The 24033-nt window shown below is 38.2% G+C and overlaps 2 pseudogenes; both read left to right on the top strand.

The window, feature by feature from the left end:
- Positions 1-3344: 3344 nt before the first annotated feature.
- LOC137242755 (augmin complex subunit dgt2-like) lies at positions 3345-4523 on the top strand (annotated as a pseudogene).
- A 1750-nt stretch (positions 4524-6273) lies between these two features.
- Positions 6274-24033, top strand: part of LOC137241857 (polycomb protein esc-like) — a 41063-nt pseudogene continuing 23303 nt past the window's right edge.

The raw sequence follows: 24033 nt of genomic DNA, 5'->3' as shown, positions 1-24033 counted from the left end.
TTTCTCGTTCTGAAGTTGTCTTGGGACGATGCTATAAGCAGCCTTGTTTTGGCTTTGGAGCCTAGGCGGTAGCCCTGGTTAAGAAACATGTACTACCGTAAAATTTTTTTGTAGCATACATACGTTAATAATAATGAAATTTGAATAAAATGGGAATGCTGGTGTTCTGGTTCATTTAGAAGGCACGTAGGGTTACCAGGTAAGGGGCCACCGAAAATTAGGTGCGTCGGTGGCCATGGATTTGAGGGTGGGTACAAGCACCGGGCGTCGCAACAACACCCGCGGAGCCCCCTAGTTATATTCGGCCCTTTTCCTTTTAATTGTATTTTGATTTTTCAGCGTTTTTTTTGATTTTGATTTTGAACTTGTTGTAACCGGTCATTTCCGGTTCGGTAAATTTTTTTTTTGTTGCGTTAAATTTTTTTTTTTGAATTTGAATGTGAACGGTCTCTCCGTGACATCCGGTTCGGCCGGATGTTGTTTAAGTTTGAATTTATAAGCGTTTTGAGTCGGTCTCTGCGCTTCTGTGGTTTTTTTTTTGAATCTGACAGCTGAGTTTTTTTAAGGCATGATATGACTTTTTTTTCTGTTTATGTCGCAGGAACAGTAAGGTTGGCAAGGACCCGCCCCAGCCGACAATGACTAGCCACTGTACACCACCACATCATGCCGACCGCCTTCCTTACTGCTTCCACCGAAAATGCGATTCCATAACAACGTTGAAAGATGAATTTTGAATTGGTTTCTTTTTTTAATGTTCATAGGTTTACGAAAGTGCACGATTTTTATTATTACAATATTTATATATAATTTTCTTCCGATCTGTTTGGATAATATTTATGTATATTTTAAGCTACGCAGATCTATTGTGTTGGGTGCAAATAAAAATAAGAATAAAGATTATTCCACCTTTCAGCTCGACGTTTCGCCAAATTTCCTTGGCATCTTCAGGAGCGTGACACTGTATTTATTTAATAAAACAACAAAGAACACAATCAGATACATATAGATTTGATATTTGAAATATTGCAAATAAATATTGATTGCACAAAATTTTTCTTACTTACAATGATTAACGAAAAACACAATTTTTACTAAAACATTTAAACATTTAAAACATTTGAATATTGCGGAAAGTTAATAAAGTACAAAAAATCGATACCACCTACATGCGGTAAACTTGTCATACTAAAAATTAAATTACAAACATAATAGGTACGCGGCGGCGATATTGTCTGTATCTTCTTTTTTGTTTATTGTGTTTCCTCTTTTCTGCAAAATTCTTAGGCTTTCTAAGGTGTAACGCGCTTTTTCTCTCCTTTCGGTGTCTATTATTTTTATGTTTTCAAAATCAGCTGTGTGTTTGTTTTCTATTGCATGCTGTGCCAAAGCTGTGCTTTGTTTTTGTTTACGTATGTCTGCTTCGTGCTCAGCTACCCGCGTGCCGAGCGCCCGCTTTGTGGTCCAAATGTAGACCTTATTGCAGCTATCTTCTTTATTCCCTTTACAATGAATTTCGTAAACTACATTGCTACGTTGTTGGAGATCTATGGGTGTTTTTGTTTTTGTAAAGCACGTTGCCAAAGTGCAGTTTGACCTGTATGCTAGTGTAGTGTTTGTGTTTGATGTTTTTGTCAAGTCATGTGTGAAATTTTCTGTGAGCCTAGGAATGTAAGTGACACTGAAGTATCGCTTTGTCTGGTTATTTGTATCTGAAGACTGTGTTTTTTGGGCTATATTTTCTATTTCCATTTGTTTCTGATTTATTAAATTTGATATGATATGGTCTGGATAATTATTCTTTTTAAGCGTCAATTTAATTTTCCTAATATTTGCGTCATGAAAACTTTGATGGCTGATAGATAATATTTTGTCTATAAAGTTCTTCGCCGTATTTATTTTGTATTTGAAAGGCTGTGAGGATATAAAGTTTATGAGGCGCCCAGAAGAGGTTGGTTTCGAATACCAATCCAATATTAGTTTGTTATTGAGCCTGTGTATCCGTGTGTCTAGATAGGGGATGTTGTTGTTTTCTTCTTTTTCGATCGTAAACTTTAGTCGATTATGATATCTATTTAACACATCTAATATAGTATTTGTGTCTTTTCTTGGGATGATGGCGAAAATATCATCTACATATTTGACTAGGAACTTTATTTGTATGTTGTGTTGTTTCTGTAATTCAATAAAAGTGTGTGAAAGCGCGTCATCCATTATTATATTGGCAATGGTTGGGGAAAGGTGGTTGCCCATAGGCATTCCATATGTTTGTGTATATATGTTGTTGTTGTGCACGAAATAATTGTTGTCTTTTAGGCAGAACTCTAAAATATTGTGAAACTTGCTCTTAGGTATATTCGTATATTCCTTTATTTCATCCCATTTTTGCATTATTATTTTGGAGGCCATATTTGTTGGTATATTAGTGAATAACGAGACGACATTAAACGACACTAACAATTCATCATCACCTATAGTTAAATTTTGCAGTCTTTCTTTTAACTCAAACGAGTTTTTAATGTTATATTCGGTGGAAATCAACGACATGAGAATTGTTCCTATGTATTTGGACAAGTGATAACATGGAACATTGATAGACGAGACAATCGGACGTAAGGGACAGTCTGGCTTATGAATTTTTGGCAGTCCATATAAACGAGGTGCTGTAGCTGCTGTGCTAGTTAATTGTTGTTTTTTTTTTATTTATATTCAACTTTAAATGTACCTACTTTAAATAAATTGAATTTTTTTGTTCTTGTTAATTTTTATTTTTCAATTGTAAAATAGAGTAATGTAGGGTTCTTATTATTTTTATTACACTTTGTATTTTAGTTACTTTGAACCTTGTAATTTTTAAATGTGTTATCAATATTTTAAGTTTCAATATTGATTTTCAATTTTCAAAAATTTTCTTTATTTTGTGAAAAATAAAAAAATATTGACGCATACATTTAGGCGCATTAAAAAAAGTTTTCATTCGGTTGAAATATTTAAAAACGTTTTGTAACATATTTTTAGCAGCGGTTAAATAAAAATATTTTATAAAAATAAATAGTGATTATTATTAAATAGTGATTTATATATTAAATACCACACACGATTCCTTGGTGTCCGTACTTTTCACATAACCTATGTTCAGGCACACTAAGAGATCATGGCATAGTTAATAAATTCATCATAACATTAAAATAAATGTTCTAAGGAATTATGCAGTTAAGTACTTATAGAGTAAAATTATATTTAAAAAGTACCAATCAGCTGATTTCCGACAGTCACCTATTCCTGGTTCTGCCATGGACAAAACTGTCAAAAGTGCTGAATATAAATTACTGCCTCATCGACCATGGTGGACACAACAGTCGGTAAAGCTGGTTACCACACAGAAAACGGGATATTTAAAAATATAAACATATAAACTGACAGAAAAGCATTGTAAACTTGTAAACAATGCCTTCCACTCTATTCGCAACATAACCTTATAGTACATATTCTTCATTAGCGCAAAAGGCGCAAAATATCCTGCAAGGCAACAAATTTCGTCAAACGAATCCGTCAAAAAAGTCATGTCGGATTCAAATGAAACATTAAGCATTTTGAATGCAGAAGCTCGTAAACAAATGGAACTGAAACGTGATAGCGAATTGCATAAAATCAGAAAGCTTCGTCTAGTACTGGATAACTTGCAGAAAATAAGAATGAAAAAATTAGATTTACCAGATAGTGGAGAAAATGTGGAGCAAGCACTTAAAGTGCTTGATGTCAACAATTATTTGCAATTGAATGGAGGCGGTAACGGTGGAGATGATTGTTTATTAGGTAAGTAAATATCGAGTTCCCAGAAGCACGACACAGCCACAAATTTTCAATGTTGTCTATTAATTTAGGTTTCAAAGACTTGCGCGAAACGATTAACCTAACATATACAGAGCGCAAAGCCATACGTGAAGAGATAATCGCCGTGTTGCGTTTGAATTTACAGCCAATCGTGGATTTTGGTCGAAAATTAATAGCTGAAATACCTGATGTATTTGTTGCGCCCTCAACACCACCCCCTACTGGTCAATGTATACCCACAATTTTGCCCGGTTCAATGCAAATTGTGGCATTGGAGGACCATACTTGGCACATGAGCTGGAACTTTCATATGCACAAGGTCGTCTAACACAAGAGAAGGCAAATATATTGAGAGACTACTTCACGAATGAACTATTAACACGTACTGAGCATAGTGCTAAAGCACTCAAAGAAATCGACGGATATATAGATGGAGAATTGGAAAAAATAACTGTGGGAGAATCTAATTGAAGTACGTGTACCATTTTAGTTATTTATGTATATTTTTTCAAAGTATTTGAATTAGGCCTTGTTTTATTTTACATATAATCTGGCACATTGTTTCAACTGTTTTAGAGCTAAATATAACAAAAGTATAAGTTACAAAAATATTTGGAACAAGTGCAGAATACATACATTTGTCAAAACAAAAAATAAAAAATCGGACTTTATAGAGATTTCTATGCTGATTCCAACGGTATATTTCTTTTTTGGTGCAAATGAAAGGTTTGGGGGTAATTCCATGTCAAAAAAATTTTTCAAATCAAAATATCTCCGAAACTAGTGGATAGATTTAAAAAATTAAAAAATCGAAAAATAACTTATAAAAATACCGGGTGTGTGGTATAACCGTGGCTACCGCCTTAGTGATGTCCTTCTGCGTAGTACACCCTTCTGCGCAGATTTTTGTGAATATATAAAGCAGAAGGGTGAATTACGCAGAAGGACATCACCGTGGTGGTAGCCACGGTTATACCACACACCCGGACTTGACATCGCGTAGCACAGGGTTATTTTTTATAAGCGCGGCCGAAGGCCGCCTATGCAGAAAGGTGTCCTACGCAGAATTACTGTGCATGGCGCAGCCTGTGTTGGATCGGCTAACATAACAATAAACATAAGAGTTATAAGGTAATATCAGCTCGTTCACGAATGCAAATTTTTAAATAGTTTATCTTTGATGTATATTTTAGTAACAAAAAATTAGCAATGTTATACATTATGTATTTTTGCAATTAATTAAAAAAATGCATAAACCCATACATACATAAATAACATCATATATATATACCTACATCGATACAAATAATTGAACTCATATGACACCTTCTTTGTTTTTCGCCCCTAAATAATCAAGTTATACCTTCTAATAAAAAGATATATATACCAAATTAAAGGTAATGAAATTATCTTCAACACGGTAGTATTAAAGTATTTTGTCAATAACACATTTTTTCGACTTATTATTCGATTTATGATAAGTAAGCAATCATTTTCCCATAAAAACATAATTTTATTATAGAAATTTCTTCTAAATATAGATGTATTATCAAACAAAACCTTGTTTTATTACCCATCTAAAGACATTGCAATTTTCAAGATTGAGTCAATAGTTTCAAAGATATTTTGTTTTAAAAAAATTTTAAATTTACCTTTTGACGTGGAATTAACCCTATAGTTATTATTTGCACCAAAAAAAAATTATACGGTTGATCTCACCATAAACACCACTACCGATACTCATATAAATTTTTTTAATTTGACAAATGTATGTATTCTGCACTTAAGCCCAAATTTTACCTGACAAGCATTGTTAAAACAAAAGTTGTGCATGTTAAAACCATCATCTTAGCGAGATTAGAACCTAAGTGCGGTGCTCATTTAAAACCAATACAACTACTCTTCCATAGAGAACAGGGAAGAGTTAGAATCTGCAACACACTGTTCAATTAGCACTACAACACACATTTCTTCTTGTAGCGATAAAGACATTCCCCAAAAGTTTGGGGCAGTGTTATCGATGTAGGTGAACCTTTGCCGCATATAGATCCAGCACGTTTCTGTGACAAGCACCTTTTGGATACTAGCCCGACCATCTCAGGGACGCTTTGATATTACTACTTTAAACTTTCTAGGTCCAATACATAACATGTACCATACGGTACCGGGTGCCATCAACTTATTCACGGATTGTTCTAAGCTTGACGGGGAGGTGGGAGCAGGCCTCTTTTCACCGGATCTGGTTCTAGAGGTCTCTTCTCGCCTACCAGATCACTGTAGTGTTTACCAAGCGGAGATGCTGGCAATACACAGGGCTGTGAATCATCTCGGGTATTTGCCTAAGGATGGTAAACGCGTGCTTATTTTCTCAGACAGCCAGGCGTAGGTTGGCCATCCTTGGTAAAGCTTTTCTACATGACCTTGCTGAGGTCTCTAGCTATGAAGTAAAGGCTCTAGAAAATATAAATTCCACGAAGTGGTTTGACCCCCTTTAGGCATGGTAGGGGTCCCCTGTGAGGCCGTATAGGGTATTACAATGGGCCCATTGGTGGCCTAAGTAGTGAGCTGTTACCAATAGTGTCCAGCTCAGCCCTCGCAACCTAACCTAACCTACATAACATGTAGTGATATCGAATTCGTACAATATCACTAACTGGGTCATAGAAGACAACATAACTAACAAAAAATACTAAGTTTGTTTTTCTGAAAATTACAAATTTTCGAGTTTCCCGCCATGCTTGCAAAATATTTCCTTTTAAAATATTAGTGGCAACATTTGACATTATATATTCCCCAGCATGGTCCGCCAACCCCTTCTCCAAAAGAGACCGCCCTACAGCTGGCACTTCACTTTTTGCGCTTTTGCTTATTATTTTCACAACATAAACGGAGACGCCACAATACTTTGCAAAGAAAATCAGAACTATCAATGGTCTCCGATGATATACGAAAAAATGATATTATTTAAGAAACAACTCGAAGCAATACCGGAGAACCACCAACCGTGCTACCTACATCAACATTTACGCCACCACAACCATATTCAGCCAACGATTGGGAAATTCCAGCAAATACTACCGTAAATTCGTTAGGCGCCAGTGAAGAAACTGATGAAGATAAAGATGAGACAGGTAGTGTAGGGAGCACAGAAACTACAAATACATGACGTAGCAAATCTCCTGGTCATCGTAAGACATTCAAATCACAGAAGGCAAAAAAAATTGTGAAACCACTTTATAAATATACGTAAGCGAAGTTTAACAAGTCTTACTTAATTTTTTCTAGTTTTATATTTACTTTTCCGCCCCCCACTCAGCATTTAGATGATTAAATTTTCAATTTCCATACATATAAATACAATTTGATTACTCTTTCTGACTAAATAATGAGTTATCATACAATTGAACAAAAGAAATAATCAAATATGAATACTTTTGATGATCCAAAACTGAAAAGCATTTTTTGACCACTTTTTGGAATCAATTTTGAAGTCCTTTTGTTATGTATGAAACGAAGTGGTAACGCCACACACTGAATTAATTTACTATCATTTTGGCAACTCTGTTTTTGCTTATTCTTTTTTGTTCTTTAGTATTAACTCAACACATTTTATATCGAAATGTTCATATTCACTAATATTAAATAAACTTAGTAAATATACATACACAAAAGTGGTGTCAAAAGTGGGATTAAAAAGATGAGCCTCACACCGGAAGATTTGAAGAGGGTGATGGATGCATTGGCAGGGGCAATTCGCGAGGCTGTAGAGGGGGCGTCCCACAGTGCTGGGGCAAATGCAAATCAGCGGGCAGCAACCAAACCGCCACCGTTTAGTATTGCAGAATACAAGTCAGAAGACAAATCCCCAGTGCAGAATTTTTTCACACGCGTAGATTGGGCCTTACAGCTGAGCAAAGTTCCAGAAGAGGAACAACACAAATTAGTACTCGTGCATATGGGGGCAGAGCTGAACGCCGCACTAAAAATACTTGTTAGCCCAAAGACGACTGACTCGCTGAAATACAATGAAATAAAAACCGTGTTAATTCGCCATTTTGATGGCTCACGGAACAAGTATGCTGAAAGTATCAAATTTAGACAAAGTAAGCAAGAAAAAGGCGAATCGATTGCCGAGTACGCACTTCGTTTAAAAAAGGGCGCTGCATATTGTGAATATGGCGACTTTTTGGATAGGATGTTAACAGAGCAGTTACTGTATGGCGTGGAGTCACGCTATATTTGCAATGAGGTTATAAGTAAAAAACCAAACAATTTTACTGAGGCATACGAAATTGCGCACACAATCGAACTAACACAAAGTGCAACAACAGATCTGAAGTGTACAGAGTGGGAACAACCAAGTGAACCAACGTTTAAACTGGGATACGAACCAGTCAAAACAAAAAGAAATGCAAATGCTGAAAAGTTGACCAAGAAGCCAAAAGAAAAATCCGCAAATTGTTACGGATGTGGGGGCAACACAGCAGAAAAGACTGCAAATTCAGTAGCTCCAAATGTTTTTCGTGTGGAAAATTGGGCCACATTGCAAAAGTGTGCAAGGCAAAACTAGATCAGATTTCAGAGGATGAGCTCGAACCAGTTCAGCAGCTGAACAACATTAAGGTATGTAAAGCAGTAGACAGAAAAATGCTTCACGTAAATATCGATGGAAAGCAAATACAGATGGAGCTTGATACGGGTGCCCCATGCGCCATTATTAATTATAAAACTCTTCGCACTATAAAACCGAATTTTAGATTATTAAAAACAGACAGACGATTTACAAGCTACACGGGGCATAGAGTGAACTGCATGGGTAGGGTTGTAGTAACCGCATCAATGGGGAGGACTAAGCGGCGCCTGAATCTGTATGTTGTCCAAGAAGATTTCGATACACTTTGCGGCAGAGAATGGATCTCACAATTCGCACGTGAAATTAACTTTTCGGAGCTATTTTCGTCAGCCAGGCAAATTAACTCTATAAGTTCAACCGCGCCAAAACTTTCAGAAAACCAACGAGAACGGCTGCAACATCTCCTTGCAAGTTACGAAGAAGTCTTTGACACGACAGCGGGTAAGTTGAGAGGGCCGCCTGCAAAAGTGAAGCTGAAGGCGGGAGCCACACCAGTGTTCGCACGAGCACGCGAAATACCAATGGCATTGAGAGAGGCGTATACCAAGGAAATAGATCGCAAAATCCAGTCTGGCTTTTACGTGAGAGTAGAGCATTCGGAATGGGCTTCAGCAACACATGTAGTCGCGAAAAAAATGGATATTCGCATCACTGGCAATTACAAGCCAACGGTTAATCCAAAAATGATTATTGACGAACATCCGATTCCTAAAGCGGAAGACTTGTTCAATAAAATGAAAAAAGCGGCGATATTTTGTCACTTGGATATAACCGACGCATATACACACCTTACGATCGACGATGATTTCGCACATGTTTTCACATTAAACACAGCTACACACGGACTAGTACGACCGACTCGTGCGGTATATGGGGCAGCAAATATTCCAGCTATTTGGCAAAGAAAAATGGAGACGCTCCTGCAAGGAGTGCCAAACGTTTTAAATTTCTTTGATGACATCTTGGTGTTCGCGGAAAATTTTGAAGAGCTGCTGAGGGTTTTGGGGACAATGCTAAATCGCATCAAATGCAATGGTCTACGCTTAAATAAGTCAAAGTGTGTTTTTGCTACTCCATCAGTGGAGTTTTTAGGCCATCGCATCGACGCACAGCGGGTGCATAAATCTGACAAACACATTGAAGCTGTACTGAATAGCCCCAAACCAACGAATGTGCAGGAGCTACAGCTGTTTTTAGGAAAAGCTACTTACTATAGTGCATTTATCCCAGACCTGGCGACGAGAGCGCGACCATTGCGCGATATGCTGAAAAGCGAAAAATTTCCCTGGTCCAAAGAGGCAAATTCAGCCTTTGAGTATCTAAAACAGGCGCTGGTTTCTTCACAAGTCTTGATACCCTACAACCCGGCACTACCGGTTCTACTAGCGACGGACGCGAGTCAAACAGGGTTGGGAGCGGTGCTATCACATCGCTTAGAGAACGGAACTGAACGACCCATTGCATACGCAAGTCGAACACTGAATACTGCAGAACAGCGATACCCACAGATGGACAAAGAGGCACTGGCAATAGTATGGGCAGTTCAGAAATTTTTCAAATATTTGTACGCGCGTCATTTCACGCTAATCACAGATCATAAACCGTTGTCACAAATTTTACAACCAGACAAGTCTCTACCAGTACTTTGCATTAGCAGAATGGCTAATTACGCAGACTTTCTGAGTAGATTTGATTTCGAAGTGGTGTATAAAAATTCAAAGGCAAACGCTAACGCCGACTATCTTTCACGGGCCCACCCTCTACGACAGCAACCAGTACAGGTGGGACATGTGCGGCAGGCATATACGGATAATCCAGACGAATACGACGAGTTCGACAACTTTGTGATTCGCCAAATCAACCAATTACCATTAAGATCCGACAAAATTGCAAACGAATCCAGAAAAGACGAGCGACTGGGTAAAATAATTAAACTGCTGGAAACAGGTCAATGCTTGAAGAGAACAGGATACAAGTCCCCAGAAGTGAGTTACAAGCTATTATCAGGATGTTTGATGTTCGAGCATCGCGTCGTTATTCCACCAAAGTACAGAGCCAAACTGCTTGACAATTTACACACATCACACCTAGGGATTGTCAAGATGAAAGGAATCGCCCGCTCATTCATATACTGGCCGGGCATTGACAAGGATATCGAGAACATGGCGAACAAATGCGAATCATGTGCAAAACAGGCAAACAAACCCGGGAAAAGTGGCGATCATCATTGGGAGTATCCCAAGGGACCGTGGGAACGCATTCATATTGACTATGCGGGGCCGTTCGAAGGAGCAATGCTACTGATAATCTCGGATGCGTATAGGAAGTGGTTAGAGGTGAAAATCACTAAATCAATTACGGCGGCCGCGACAATTACTTTGCTGGACGACGTATTTGTGGCTTATGGCGTTCCTCAAACGGTTGTATCTGATAATGGAACAAATTTCACGTCCGCGGAATTTAACAACTTTCTGACTACAGTCGGTGTTAAATATCACAAATACTCAGCACCGTATCACCCGGCAACTAACGGACAAGCAGAGCGAAGCGTACAGACGGTCAAGAATGCATTGAAAGCAATGGGTACCACGAATAGTTCTTTGCAGGAAAACATAAACGAATTCTTGAGACAGTACAAAAATGCACCACATTCGACAACAGGCACCTCGCCAGCACTATTGTTTATGGGGCTGCAGCTACGAACACGATTGGACTTGATTCGACCAGAGGAAATCTCGAGGAAAGTAGAGGAAAAACAATACATGCATCTCAATAAAAAGGGAAGAGAGTTCAAGGTAAATCAAAACGTATACTTCCTGTCGGGTAACCCGCGAATTTCTAAGTGGCTCAAAGGAACAATACACGTCTAGGGGATCTTCACTATCAAATACAATTCAATGGGAAAATGATAAAAAGACATGTAGACCAAATACGGAAGTCACACGCGGGGCCCGGTAAAGCAACACCGGAAGTGAATCATCATGAAACGAGGGTTGCACCTAAAGAGAACGGCACAGCTGCATCGGGTATAGTAGAAAACCACGAAGAAGTCGAAACACCCATAGAATCACCACAAAATATATCATTGGGATCAGAAGAAGATTTGAAAGGGTTCTGTACTCCCAACACTACAATAATACAGGACGATACACCACCATCGCATTCAACACCAGCACGGCAGGCGACACCGGAAAGAGATCCGGAACTAAGCGAGACGCCGGCAGCCCCTCGGCGGTCGACCAGACAAAGGAAACCGAGAGTTCCATTCTCACCTTAACTCCTGCAGAGGAAGGAAAAATGTTATGTATGAAACGAAGTGGTAACGCCACACACTGAATTAATTTACTATCATTTTGGCAACTCTGTTTTTACTTATTCTTTTTTGTTCTTTAGTATTAACTCAACACATTTTATATCGAAATGTTCATATTCACTCATATTAAATAAACTTAGTAAATATACATACACAAAACCTTTGATGATTAAATTTTAATATTTCATAAAAACCAACAAAAAAATAATCAAATATGCTTACCTTTGATGATCAAAAACTGAATATACTTTTTCAATCACATTTTGGAATCATATTTGAATCAAAGGGGTTTACTTTAGGTGATCAAAAATGTATAATCATTTTTAATTTACCTTTCTGAATCTTTTCTGACTATATTTGTTGACTGAATAATGAGTTTTATACTTGTAAAAATTTTACTTTTTATTGAAAATCTTATTTTTTTTTCACATAAACACATTTTTTCAATCATGAAGTTCAGAAAAAATATGTATATAAAATTTTTATTATTAAGACATTCTTGAAGACAATACAATGCAAATGCTGCTCGTGCCCGAAGATTTCCCCAACCATTTCTCCACCTTCGGCTTCCCAGAAAATACATAATAGTTTGACAATATAAAAGTTGTGAGCTATTTGACCAGGTAAGTGAAACTCTCTTGACATATGTACCTGGATATGTCTTCAACATCCCGTACCGTATCGTGTTTTAAGATGTTGGCGATCATAGCTGATATTGGATGTTGTAGTCGCAGGTGTATATCGATCAAGTTTGTTTGCGAGTGACCTGTGGTTTAAATAGCTCACTTCCGCATGCTTTCTTCCCCTGATGAAATAAAAGTATTATGTAGTATCTTATTTTGAATGAGATATGAAGAATAAATGCATCATAATCGCATTCAAAAATGATTCAAAAATCTCAACCAAAGCGATTGAAATATGTTCACGAATATGATCAGAAAATGACTGTGAAAAGCAGTCAAATATTACTCTAAAACAATTAAAGCTCAATTTTACAATGATATCAAATATGAATAAAAAGCGTTTCGAAATATGAATCATAAATTATTATTCAAGAATAATCATATTTATGGTACATTTTTCTCCTGACGTTACGTAAATTTTCGAACAGAAAATGCTTTAAAATTTGAACGTTTTTAATCATCTTAGGGTATGATATTTAAATATTTTTTGAACAAAATTTTCAAAAAATGCTGGCTGGGCCTTAGATACCATCTACGTGAAGATCATGGACAACCAATATTTGGTGCACAATTTAATCATCATCTTTGCAGGGAGCAAGCAGTTTTCTCCTCTGTTGGGAAGGATCGTATAACCATTTACCAGTGTCCGAGGCGGCGCCAAAGCACTGATGGCGTTGCAAATGTAAATGGCATAGAACTATTGCAGTGTTATGCTGATTCAGATGTAAGTACCTAACATTTTCTCAAAAACTGCAGGCAAAAAAATTATATAAGCTATGTGAAGAATTAAATACGTAAATTTAGTTAGATCTTTTACATAGCCCTACACAAACAACTAATCAATTGCCTTCCCTTTCTCAGCCCGATGAAAACTTTTACACTTGTGCTTGGTCTTTTGATCCTGAAAATGGGGATCCCATACTTGCTGCGGCCGGCTATCGTGGCGTGATACGTGTTTTCAACCCTTCAAAACATATTTGCACGTAACATTATATTGGGTATGGGCATGCAGTCAACGAACTTAACTTTCATCCCAAATGGCCTCAAATGTTACTATCAGGAAGCAAAGATCATTCGTTACGTTTATGGAATATTCAAACAGATGTATGTGTAGCAGAGCAGATGAAGAATGAAATAATTTGCTTTTTGAAATTAGAGCATTAGAGAATTATGCTTTAATTTTTTTAATTCTGCAATCATGCAGAGAAATAAGGATTTCATTCAGCTTCGCATGCAATTGAAAAGAATGCTAAATCAGACTGCAGAAATAAATATACTGAAATCAATGAGTGCACTCAGGTAATTTCACATTTTTGGTGTGTGAAGTCATGCATTCAGTACCAATCACTTGCTACAAAAATGCGCAAATAGTACCTAAAATAGTACGAAAAAAATTTGTGTTCCTTTTTATAAAAGCTTAGTTTAAAAAATTGGTTGAAAACATTTTATGAAGATAATTAGCGTGAGAATAGTTAAAACAACTTGCTCAAGAGCATTAAGCATGACAATTTTAAAAATGTTCAGTTATATTGAAAACAAGTAAGGAAGGCTAAGTTCGGGTGTAACCGAACATTACATACCAGTTGAGAGCTATTGAGACAAAATAAGGAAAATCTCCATGTAGGAAAATGAACCTAGGGTAACCCTAGAGCTATGGAGACAAAATAAGGAAAATCACCATGTAGGAAAATGAACCTAGGGTAACCCTGGAATGTGGTTGTATGACATGTGTATCAAATGGAAGGTATTAAAGAGTATTTTAAGAGATAGTAGGCCATAGTTCTATGGATGGGCGCCATTTAGGGATATCGCCATAAAGGTGGACCAGGGCTGGCTCTAGAATTTGTTTGTACGATATGGGTATCAAATGAAAGGTGTTACTGAGCATTTTCAGAGGGAGTGGGCCTTAGGTCTAACGGTGGACGCCTTTTCGAGATATCGCCATTAAGGTGGGCCAGGGATGACTCTAGAATGTGTTTTTACGATATGGGTATCAAATGAAAGGTGGTAATGAGTATTTTAAAAGGGAATGGGCTTTAGTTCTATAGGTGAACGCCTTTTCGAGAAATCGCCATAAAGGTGGACCAGGGGCGACTTTAGAATATGTTTGTACGATATGGGTATCAAATGAAAGGTGTTAATGAGTATTTTAAAAGGGAGTGATCCTTAGTTCCATAGATGGACGCCGTTTCGAGATATCGCCATAAAGGTGGACCAGGGCTGACTCTAGAATGTGTTTGTACTTGGTATGATAACCAATCGTTAAACTCAGAAACACTTAAACAAAAAAATTGTATTTGCACGCATACATATCTCCTATAAACTACTCGTGAGTTTGTTTGTCAACTTTTACGAATTTTACAGGCGACGAAAAAAATTAATAACTTTTGAAATAACCTTCTTTTTTCAAAACTGTGAATGAGGATACCTTAATTGCAATGCTTTTGAGTATGGAAGCTTTGAAAAAGATAAATAAAAATCATGTATGCCAACCCAGCAGCTATTTTATGACTTAGCACAATTTCCGCACTCAAAACTAATTTTTTCTCTTGACTTAGCACTTTTTACTCAATATGTTTCTCCATCACTCCTTCCATTTAATGATTGAAATATAACACTAAAACTATATATTTCACAAAAAAATACCATTTATTTGTCAAACTATTTCTAACGGCTCTGATCAGGACTCTTTTGCCGGATGGTGCGCAGACAATCATTTATTTTTAAATTCAAACAAATACTGTGTTGTGTCTTATTCCATAAAGACAACTGCCACATACTTTATCTACAAACTAAATGCTAAATCTCTTAATCGTTGTAAAGAGAGTAAAGACTTGGGTGTAATTTTTGACTCCAAACTCTCTTTTTCTAGTCACATTGACCTCATTGTTTCAAAATTTGTTGCAATGGTTGGGTTCAGTAGACGTAACACCAGTGACTTTAAGGACCCTATGGCGTTGAAGGCACTTTATATATCCTTGGTCAGAAGTGGTCTTGAATATTGCTCAATAATATGGAATCCTTTATATGAATCTAACTCCTATAAAATTGAGAAAGTTTAAAAAATTTTGACAAAAATTGCTTTGCGTATGCTTCACTGGCCAGCGGGCACAAATTGCTTGGTCTTCAGGCTTTGCATGACAGAGGAACTTTTATCTCACTCATGCTTGCCTATAATGTAATAAACTTTAGCACGAATTGCTCTGATTTATCTAATTTGTTCATTCCATATATTCCACTGCGTGATCTTCGGCATAATAGATTATTTATCGAAATAACTCATAACACGAATTATGCTATGAATGAACCTATAACTAGGACTATACATCTAGCAAATCGATTCAGTAGTGTTATTAATTTTAATAACAGCTTATACAAGTTTAAGCTTGAATTGTTTTCTATTTTTAACTAGTCTGTAAGAAAGCATGTAGTTATCGACATGTAAGAATTGAAGTAGATTATAGTCAGCGCAAAGCATTTATCATACACCAAAGGCATGTCTCAATTGGGTAAATCCAATTTCAAGGGGTTGTGTTAGCAACCCTCTCAAGGGGTTGCCAGCGCAATATATGGCTTCTCCAACCTAATTGTCAACCTCACCTAACCGTGGCGAATCTTGGTTCATTGACAGCCGAGGCACTGGCGACCCCAAGTTCCCCATGGAACTAGGGGGTGGGGAGCGCGGGATGGCCTAGAAGGTTTAATGTGGTCATATAAATCGTTCCCCAGATGATCGGGCTAGTACCTTAATAGTGCTTTGTTACCGAAGCCTTCGGGGAGTGTCTTTATCGTCAATACAACAACAACAAAAACAAAGCATGTACTTTTAGACTGAATGAATTAAATAAATAAATAAAATGCGCGCACAAAGAAATGACTAGTAGGTAGGTTGGTAGGTTGAACTGGCCGGTCCATGAGGACCTCACATAGACTGATTGAGTCCGTAGTGTTACCAGAAGTTTGTTTTAACGACCAAACTGAAAAACCCTATCAAAAACCAGGACCTATGTTATAAAATAACTCCGTCCTCTTGGCAAATACTAGAAGCTTCCTAGGACTTAAGCCACTTGCTGCTTCTAGATCTGTCAGCTGTATCACTCCTAATAGCTGGAGTCTTAGCCTGGCAAGTGCAGGGCACGAGCACAGAACGTGCTCGATCGTTTCCTCCTCCAACCCGCACTTCCTACACCTGCTATCACTGACCAAGCCTAATTTAAAGGCATGTGACGCCAGAAGGCAGTGTCCAGTCAGAATACCCGTCATGAGTCTACAGTCCTCTCTTTTTAATGATAGAAGCAACTGTGTTAGTCTAAGGTTGTAAGACCTACACATAATCTTCGACACTTTACAGCCCCGCGGCTTTTCTGCTTGGTCGATCATGTGCACCTCTCGCCTTCGCTTAATCTCGCCCAATCTAATTGGGACGTCTACGGAGCAAGCATCCCTTCGCCTTTTTTAGCTAATTCGTCCGCTTTTTCATTCCCATCTATTCCCATATGCCCTGGGACCCAATATAGATGTATGCTTCTCCCTGTCCCGATTCTCTCCAGAGACTGCTTACACTCTAACACGCATTTAGATGCTGTGCTATGCGAGATTATTGCCTTAATTGCTGCTTGACTGTCAATATAAAAGTTAACACGGTTGCAGCTTAAGCTATTCTCTTCCAGGGTTTCTACTGCTTTGGTTACGGCTAATATTTCCGCTTGGAAAACACTACAGTAATCCGGCAGCCTGTAGGATCTGCTTAATTCCGGATCAGCGCAGTATACCGCAGACCCTACTCCTTCCACTATTTTGGAACCATCGGTGTACACATGTATCGCCTCGTCCGCCATTTGCGCACCCTTGCGCCAACCGTCCACCTCTATTGTGTAAGAAAGAAGAAAGAAAGAAGAAAGAAAGAAGAAAGAAATTATAACACGGTGGATTCCAGCTAAGCGCCGTTAAAGTAAAGTTTTATTTGAGCACATATATAGAAAAAGCGATGCGTTCCGGTATACGGTTAACAAAGGACTGCAAAGAATATTAAAGAGCAATGTTTCATATTAAAGTTATAATGAGAGAAAAGAGTATACAGTTACATATTGTTGTTTGTTACATTTCGTTATAAAGGGTGTTTGGTACTGAGCGTAGTCGAACTACTTGGATATTCCAACACCTCCCCTCCATGTCGTGAGACTACATTACATCGATAGAATGCCCAGGGCTGTAACGCATTGGCGATGCTTCACGGCACTTAAGCCTGTAGTTAACACGTCTGCTGGCATATCTTCTGTTTGTAGGTATTCCAGACCGATTTTACCACATTGATAGCATTCTTTGACGAAATGGTGACGCACGTCGACGTGTTTTGTTCGCGAACGATAGCCTATGCACTTGATAAGTTTTTGCGCGCTTTGACTATCATTCACAAGTAAAATTTGTTGGCTTGGCACGCCTAGGTCATTTAAAATGCCCTGAATATATAGCGCTTCTTTTGTTGCTTCGGAGATAGCCATATATTCAGCTTCCGTCGAAGATAATGCGACTGTGCGCTGTTTTCGCGCTTCCCAGCTGATTGCCGCACCCGCCAATACAAAAGCATATCCCGTATACGATCTTCTATCAGCAAGGTTTGCTCCCCAGTCAGCATCAACGACACCGTATATTTCTTTGCTGTTTTTCTCATAAAGTAAGCCGTAATCTTTAGTACCGTTTAAATATCGAAGGATTCGTTTCGCCGCCTTCCAGTGTTCGTCGTTGTAATTTGTATTGAACTGACTCATGTAATTAACAGCATATGCTATGTCAGGCCTCGTTGTTACAGCTAGATACATTAAAGCACCTATCAGCTTTTGAAACGGGTACTTTACCATGACCTCTTCGTTGGCTTTCTCCGGCTTTGTTAATTTGCAATTGATTTCCATTGGAGTACACGAAGGCTTGCTCTGGCTCATGTTAAAGCGTTCTAGAATTGTTTCAGTATAGGTTTTTTGAGATAAAAATACATTGTGCGAATTTAAGTTTTGCTTAAAATCTATACCAATACACCGTTTGACGGGACCAATGTCTTTCATTTCTAATGATTTGCCCAACTCTCTTTTCACTTCATTAAGCCACACCTTATCATTTGAAGCGAGTAATATATCATCTACATATACCGTGATCATTAAAATTTGCATACCCTCGCGCTTAATAAATAGGCATGGATCTTGTTTTGTTGCCTTCAAACCCATAGTATGTAATTTCTCGGTTAACTTGTTGTACCACATCAAACCGGATTGACGCAAACCATATATCGCCTTCTTTAGGAGGCAAACTGGATCTGAGTACTTCTGCAGGCCTGCGAGCCATTTTTTGGTTGTATCTTTGACATCTTGAGTGATATACGTAATATTCTTACTACCCAACGGGTAGCCGGATTCAAGTTTGGTTAATGTTTCTACGAGCATTTCTGGCACTTCCTTGAATACACTTTCATCGAGTTCGCTATTGAGGTAGGCAGTAACTACATCCATCTGGTGAATTTCCAAATCCATTTCCGCTGATAAAGCTGTTAGTAGACGGATTGACAATAAACGTGCTACTGGTGAATAAGTATCTTGGAAGTCTTCCCCTTGTCGCTGGGCGAAACCCTTTGCTACTAGGCGCGCTTTCTTTCTCCCATCATTTTTCGTTTGGAGTACAAGACGATTACTGACAACTTTTCTTTGGGAAGGACGCTGGACGATATCCCAAGTTTTGTTGAATATTTGCGCCAAGTATTCGTCTTCGATTGCTGTTTTCCACGCAGCAGTGTTTTCCGTAATCAGTGCTTCACGGAGACTCGAAGGGTCTACGCCGAGGCAGGCCACCTCACATTCCTCGAATTCATCTTCTTCTGTGTCGCTTTCGCCGGAAGAGGCGAAATTATAAATTTTCTTAGGTCTACCGCGCAGCCCTAATCGCAATAGCTTTGGTCGGCCTTTACCGCGTTTTGGTTCTTTTACACCTGAGTCACTGTCACAACGATTCTCATTACTAATATTTTCTTTGTTTTCGTTCTTTCTCAGTTCGATTTCAATTAGATTTTCTTTTTCTTTCTCAAAAAATTCTTCATAATTATTGTCGAAACCGGGTTCATTTACAAATTTAACGTCACGACTGATTATTATTTTTCTATGTTCTTTCGACCACAAACGGTAAGCTTTAGATTCTGAGGAGTAACCTACAAACACGCACTGTTCAGCTCGAGAATCGAATTTACTCTTTGATTTTTCTTTATTTAGAACATATGCTTTCGAACCGAAAACTTTCATATGAATAACTGTCGGTATTTTATCTGTCCAAGTCTTATATGGAATTTCTCCGGTCGACTTTGTTATACACCTGTTTCGTATGTAGCAAGCTGTTAATGGCCTCCGCCCAAAACGATGGCGGAACACCAGCTTGTTTCATCATACATCTCGCCATGTCGACTAGCGTACAGTTTTTGCGTTCTGCCAACCCATTTTGTTGGGGTGTGTACGGTGCTGTTAAACGCCGTTTAGCCATATTTTTTAAATCATGTTCATTTAAGTGGCCCAATCGGCTGTGCCACAAATCGACGTCGTTTTTTGGTTTTGCCAAGAAAGCTGTACTTTCGGCCACATTTTTCACAAAATATAAGTTTTCATCACGTTCAGCTGAGAACAACACATTTTTATTTTTATCGATTACCAACGCATCGTTTTGCCGAAAATGCACTTCATAGCCGTTATCGGTTATTTTCGATACCGATAGTAAATTAGTGCGCAGATCCGACACATAAAGTACATCTTTAAGCGTTATTTCTTTTTTGTCCATTGTCATTCTCACATCACCGATACCGTTTATAACTGTTGAATTTTCGTTTGCTAAATTGAGCACTTGATTCACTTCAGACATCGCGAGGAACTTGTTTTTGTTGGAACTCATGTGCGATGTGCAACCACTGTCTAGGCACCATTTTTTTCTTTCCATTTGGACACAAGAATACGGATTCGGTGACGTTTAACGAAGCAGTTTGTTTTTCGCGGCATTTTTCTTCCTTTCTTTTGTGCATTTTGTGATCTACCTTTGATGCACTCTCTCGCGATGTGACCGCCTTTCCCGCACTTATAACAAACAATATTGCGATTTTTCGATGCACTATGCTGGGTATTGTTGCTTTTATAACCGGTCGTTTTATTTTGCCGGGTTTTGGCATAAAGCACGTCGTTTTCACTTCTCTCATCTTTAGCTTTTCTGGACTCCGACTCTTCCAGAATCTTAACGCGAAGTATGTGGGGTTTTGGTAGTTCATCACGTGTTTCTAAAGCGCACCGAAACGTTTCGTAAGAATCCGGTAAACTATAAAGGAGCAATATAGCTAAAAGTTCATCACCGATTTCAACTCCGATTTGTTTTAATTTAGCAACAGCATCAAAGTAGTCATTTAAATGGTCTCTAACCAAATCACTTTCTTTCATACGTGCCAACGCAACTTTCTTCAAGAGCGTGGCTTTTCGCGCAGGTCCCTTTGACTGATACGTTGATTCTAATTTTACCCACATTTTCCGCGCGTTTTCGCATTCGGAAATCAATCCTAACTCACTGGCACTCATGGCTAGCGTAATATCAGCGCACGCTTTTTGGTCATTTTTTTTCCACACTGCTGCTTCTGCAGCCTCAGTGGGACATTCCTTGCTACCGTCAACGTATGACCACATGTCGTTTTTGACGAGGATTGCCCGCATTTGTAGTCGCCACGTGTCATAATTATCTGCGTTTAGCGGCTCGATCCGCACGACACCAGCCATTTCAATTTTTTTTTTTTTTTGATTAATATCACCGCTCGCGTAAATAGGAAAACTTTTCGTTTTAAATTAATTACTTAAGTCCGACTAAAATACTTTAATGCACTTGTGGGCTGGGCCCATAACCTATAAGAAATTATAACACGGTGGATTCCAGCTAAGCGCCGTTAAAGTAAAGTTTTATTTGAGCACATATATAGAAAAAGCGATGCGTTCCGGTATACGGTTAACAAAGGACTGCAAAGAATATTAAGGAGCAATGTTTCATATTAAAGTTATTATGAGAGAAAAGAGTATACAGTTACATATTGTTTTTTGTTACATTTCGTTACAAAGGGTGTTTGGTACTGAGCGTAGTCGAACTACTTGGATATTCCAACACTTTTTATAAAAGCTTAGTTTAAAAAATTGGTTGAAAACATTTTATGAAGATAATTAGCGTGAGAATAGTTAAAACAACTTGCTCAAGAGCATTAAGCATGACAATTTTAAAAATGTTCAGTTATATTGAAAACAAGTAAGGAAGGCTAAGTTCGGGTGTAACCGAACATTACATACCAGTTGAGAGCTATGGAGACAAAATAAGGAAAATCACCATGTAGGAAAATGAACCTAGGGTAACCCTAGAGCTATGGAGACAAAATAAGGAAAATCACCATGTAGGAAAATGAACCTAGGGTAACCCTGGAATGTGGTTGTATGACATGTGTATCAAATGGAAGGTAATAAAGAGTATTTTAAGAGATAGTAGGCCATAGTTCTATGGATGGGCGCCAATTAGGGATATCGCCATAAAGGTGGACCAGGGCTGACTCTAGAATTTGTTTGTACGATATGGGTATCAAATGAAAGGTGTTACTGAGCATTTTCAGAGGGAGTGGGCCTTAGGTCTAACGGTGGACGCCTTTTCGAGATATCGCCATTAAGGTGGGCCAGGGGTGACTCTAGAATGTGTTTGTACGATATGGGTATCAAATGAAAGGTGGTAATGAGTATTTTAAAAGGGAATGGGCTTTAGTTCTATAGGTGAACGCCTTTTCGAGAAATCGCCATAAAGGTGGACCAGGGGCGACTTTAGAATATGTTTGTACGATATGGGTATCAAATGAAAGGTGTTAATGAGTATTTTAAAAGGGAGTGATCCTTAGTTCCATAGATGGACGCCGTTTCGAGATATCGCCATAAAGGTGGACCAGGGCTGACTCTAGAATGTGTTTGTACGATATGGGAGTCAAATGAAAGGTGTTACTGAGCATTTTAAGAGGGAGTGGGCATTAGGTCTATAGGTGGACGCCTTTTCGAGATATCGCCATTAGGGTGGGTCAGGGGTGACTGTAGAATGTTTGTACGATATGGGTATCAAACGAAAGGTGTTACTGAGCATTTTAAGAGGGAGTGGGCATTAGGTCTATAGGTGGACGCCTTTTCGAGATATGGCCATTAGGGTGGGCCAGGAGTGACTCTAGAATGTGTTTGTGCGATATGGATATAAAATTAAAGGTATTAATGAGGGTTTTAAAAGCGAGTGGCCCTTAGATGTATATGTGAAGGCGTTTTCGCGATATTGATCAAAATGTGGACCAAGGTGATCCAGAAAATCATCTGTCGGGTACTGCTAATTTATTTATATATGCAATACCACGAACAGTATTCCTGCCAAGATTCCAAGGGCTGTTGATTTCGCCTTGTAGAACTTTTTTATTTTCTTCTACTTAGTATGGTAGATGTCACACCCATTTTACAAAGTTTTTTCTAAAGTTATATCTTGCGTCAATAAACCTATCCAATTACCATGTTTCATCCCTTTTTTCGTATTTGGTATAGAATTATGGCATTTTTTCATTTTTCGTAATTTTCGATATCGATAAAGTGGGCGTGGTTATAGTCGGATTTCGGCCATTTTTTATACCAAGATAAAGTGAGTTCAGATAAGTACGTGGACTAAGTTTAGTAAAGATATATCGGTTTTTGCTCAAGTTATCGTGTTAACGGCCCAGCGGAAGGACAGACCGTGGACTGTGTATAAAAACTGGGCGTGGCTTCCACCGATTTTGCCCATTTTCACAGAAAACAGTTACCGTCATAGAATCTATGCCCCTACCAAATTTAAGAAGGATTGGTAAATTTTTGTTCGACTTTTGGCATTAAAAGTATTTTAGACAATCTAAATGAAAATGGGCGGAGCCACGCCCATTTTGAAATTTTCTTTTATTTTTGTATTTTGTTGCATCATATCATTACTGGAGTTGAATTTTGACTTAATTTACTTGTATACAGTAAAGATATTAAATTTTTTGTTAAAATTTGACTTTTAAAAAAATGTTTCTTTAAAAGTGGGCGTGTTCTTCATCCGATTTTGCTAATTTTTATTTAGCACATATATAGTAATAGTAGTAACGTTCCTGCCAAATTTCATCGTGATATCTTCACGACTGCCAAATTACAGCTTGCAGAACTTTTAAATTACCTTCTTGTAAAAGTGGGTGGTGCCACGCCCATTGTCCAAAATCTTACTAATTTTCTATTCTGCGTCATAACGTCAACCCATCTGCCAAGTTTCATCGCTTTATCCGCCTTTGGCAATGAATTATCGCATTTTTTCGGTTTTTCGAAATTTTCGATATCGGAAGTGGGCGTGGTTATATTCCGATATCGTTCATTTTAAATAGCGATCTGAGATGAGTGCCCAGGAATCTACATACCAAATTTCATCAAGATACCTCAAAACTTACTCAAGTTATCGTGTTAACGGACAGACGGACGGACGGACGGACATGGCTCAATCAATTTTTT

This window comes from Eurosta solidaginis, chromosome 2 (assembly GCF_040869045.1).
Source record: "Eurosta solidaginis isolate ZX-2024a chromosome 2, ASM4086904v1, whole genome shotgun sequence".
Classification (NCBI taxonomy): domain Eukaryota; kingdom Metazoa; phylum Arthropoda; class Insecta; order Diptera; family Tephritidae; genus Eurosta; species Eurosta solidaginis.
The sequence above is the reverse complement of the archived record's forward strand: the minus strand, read 5'-3'. Positions and strand labels throughout refer to the sequence as shown.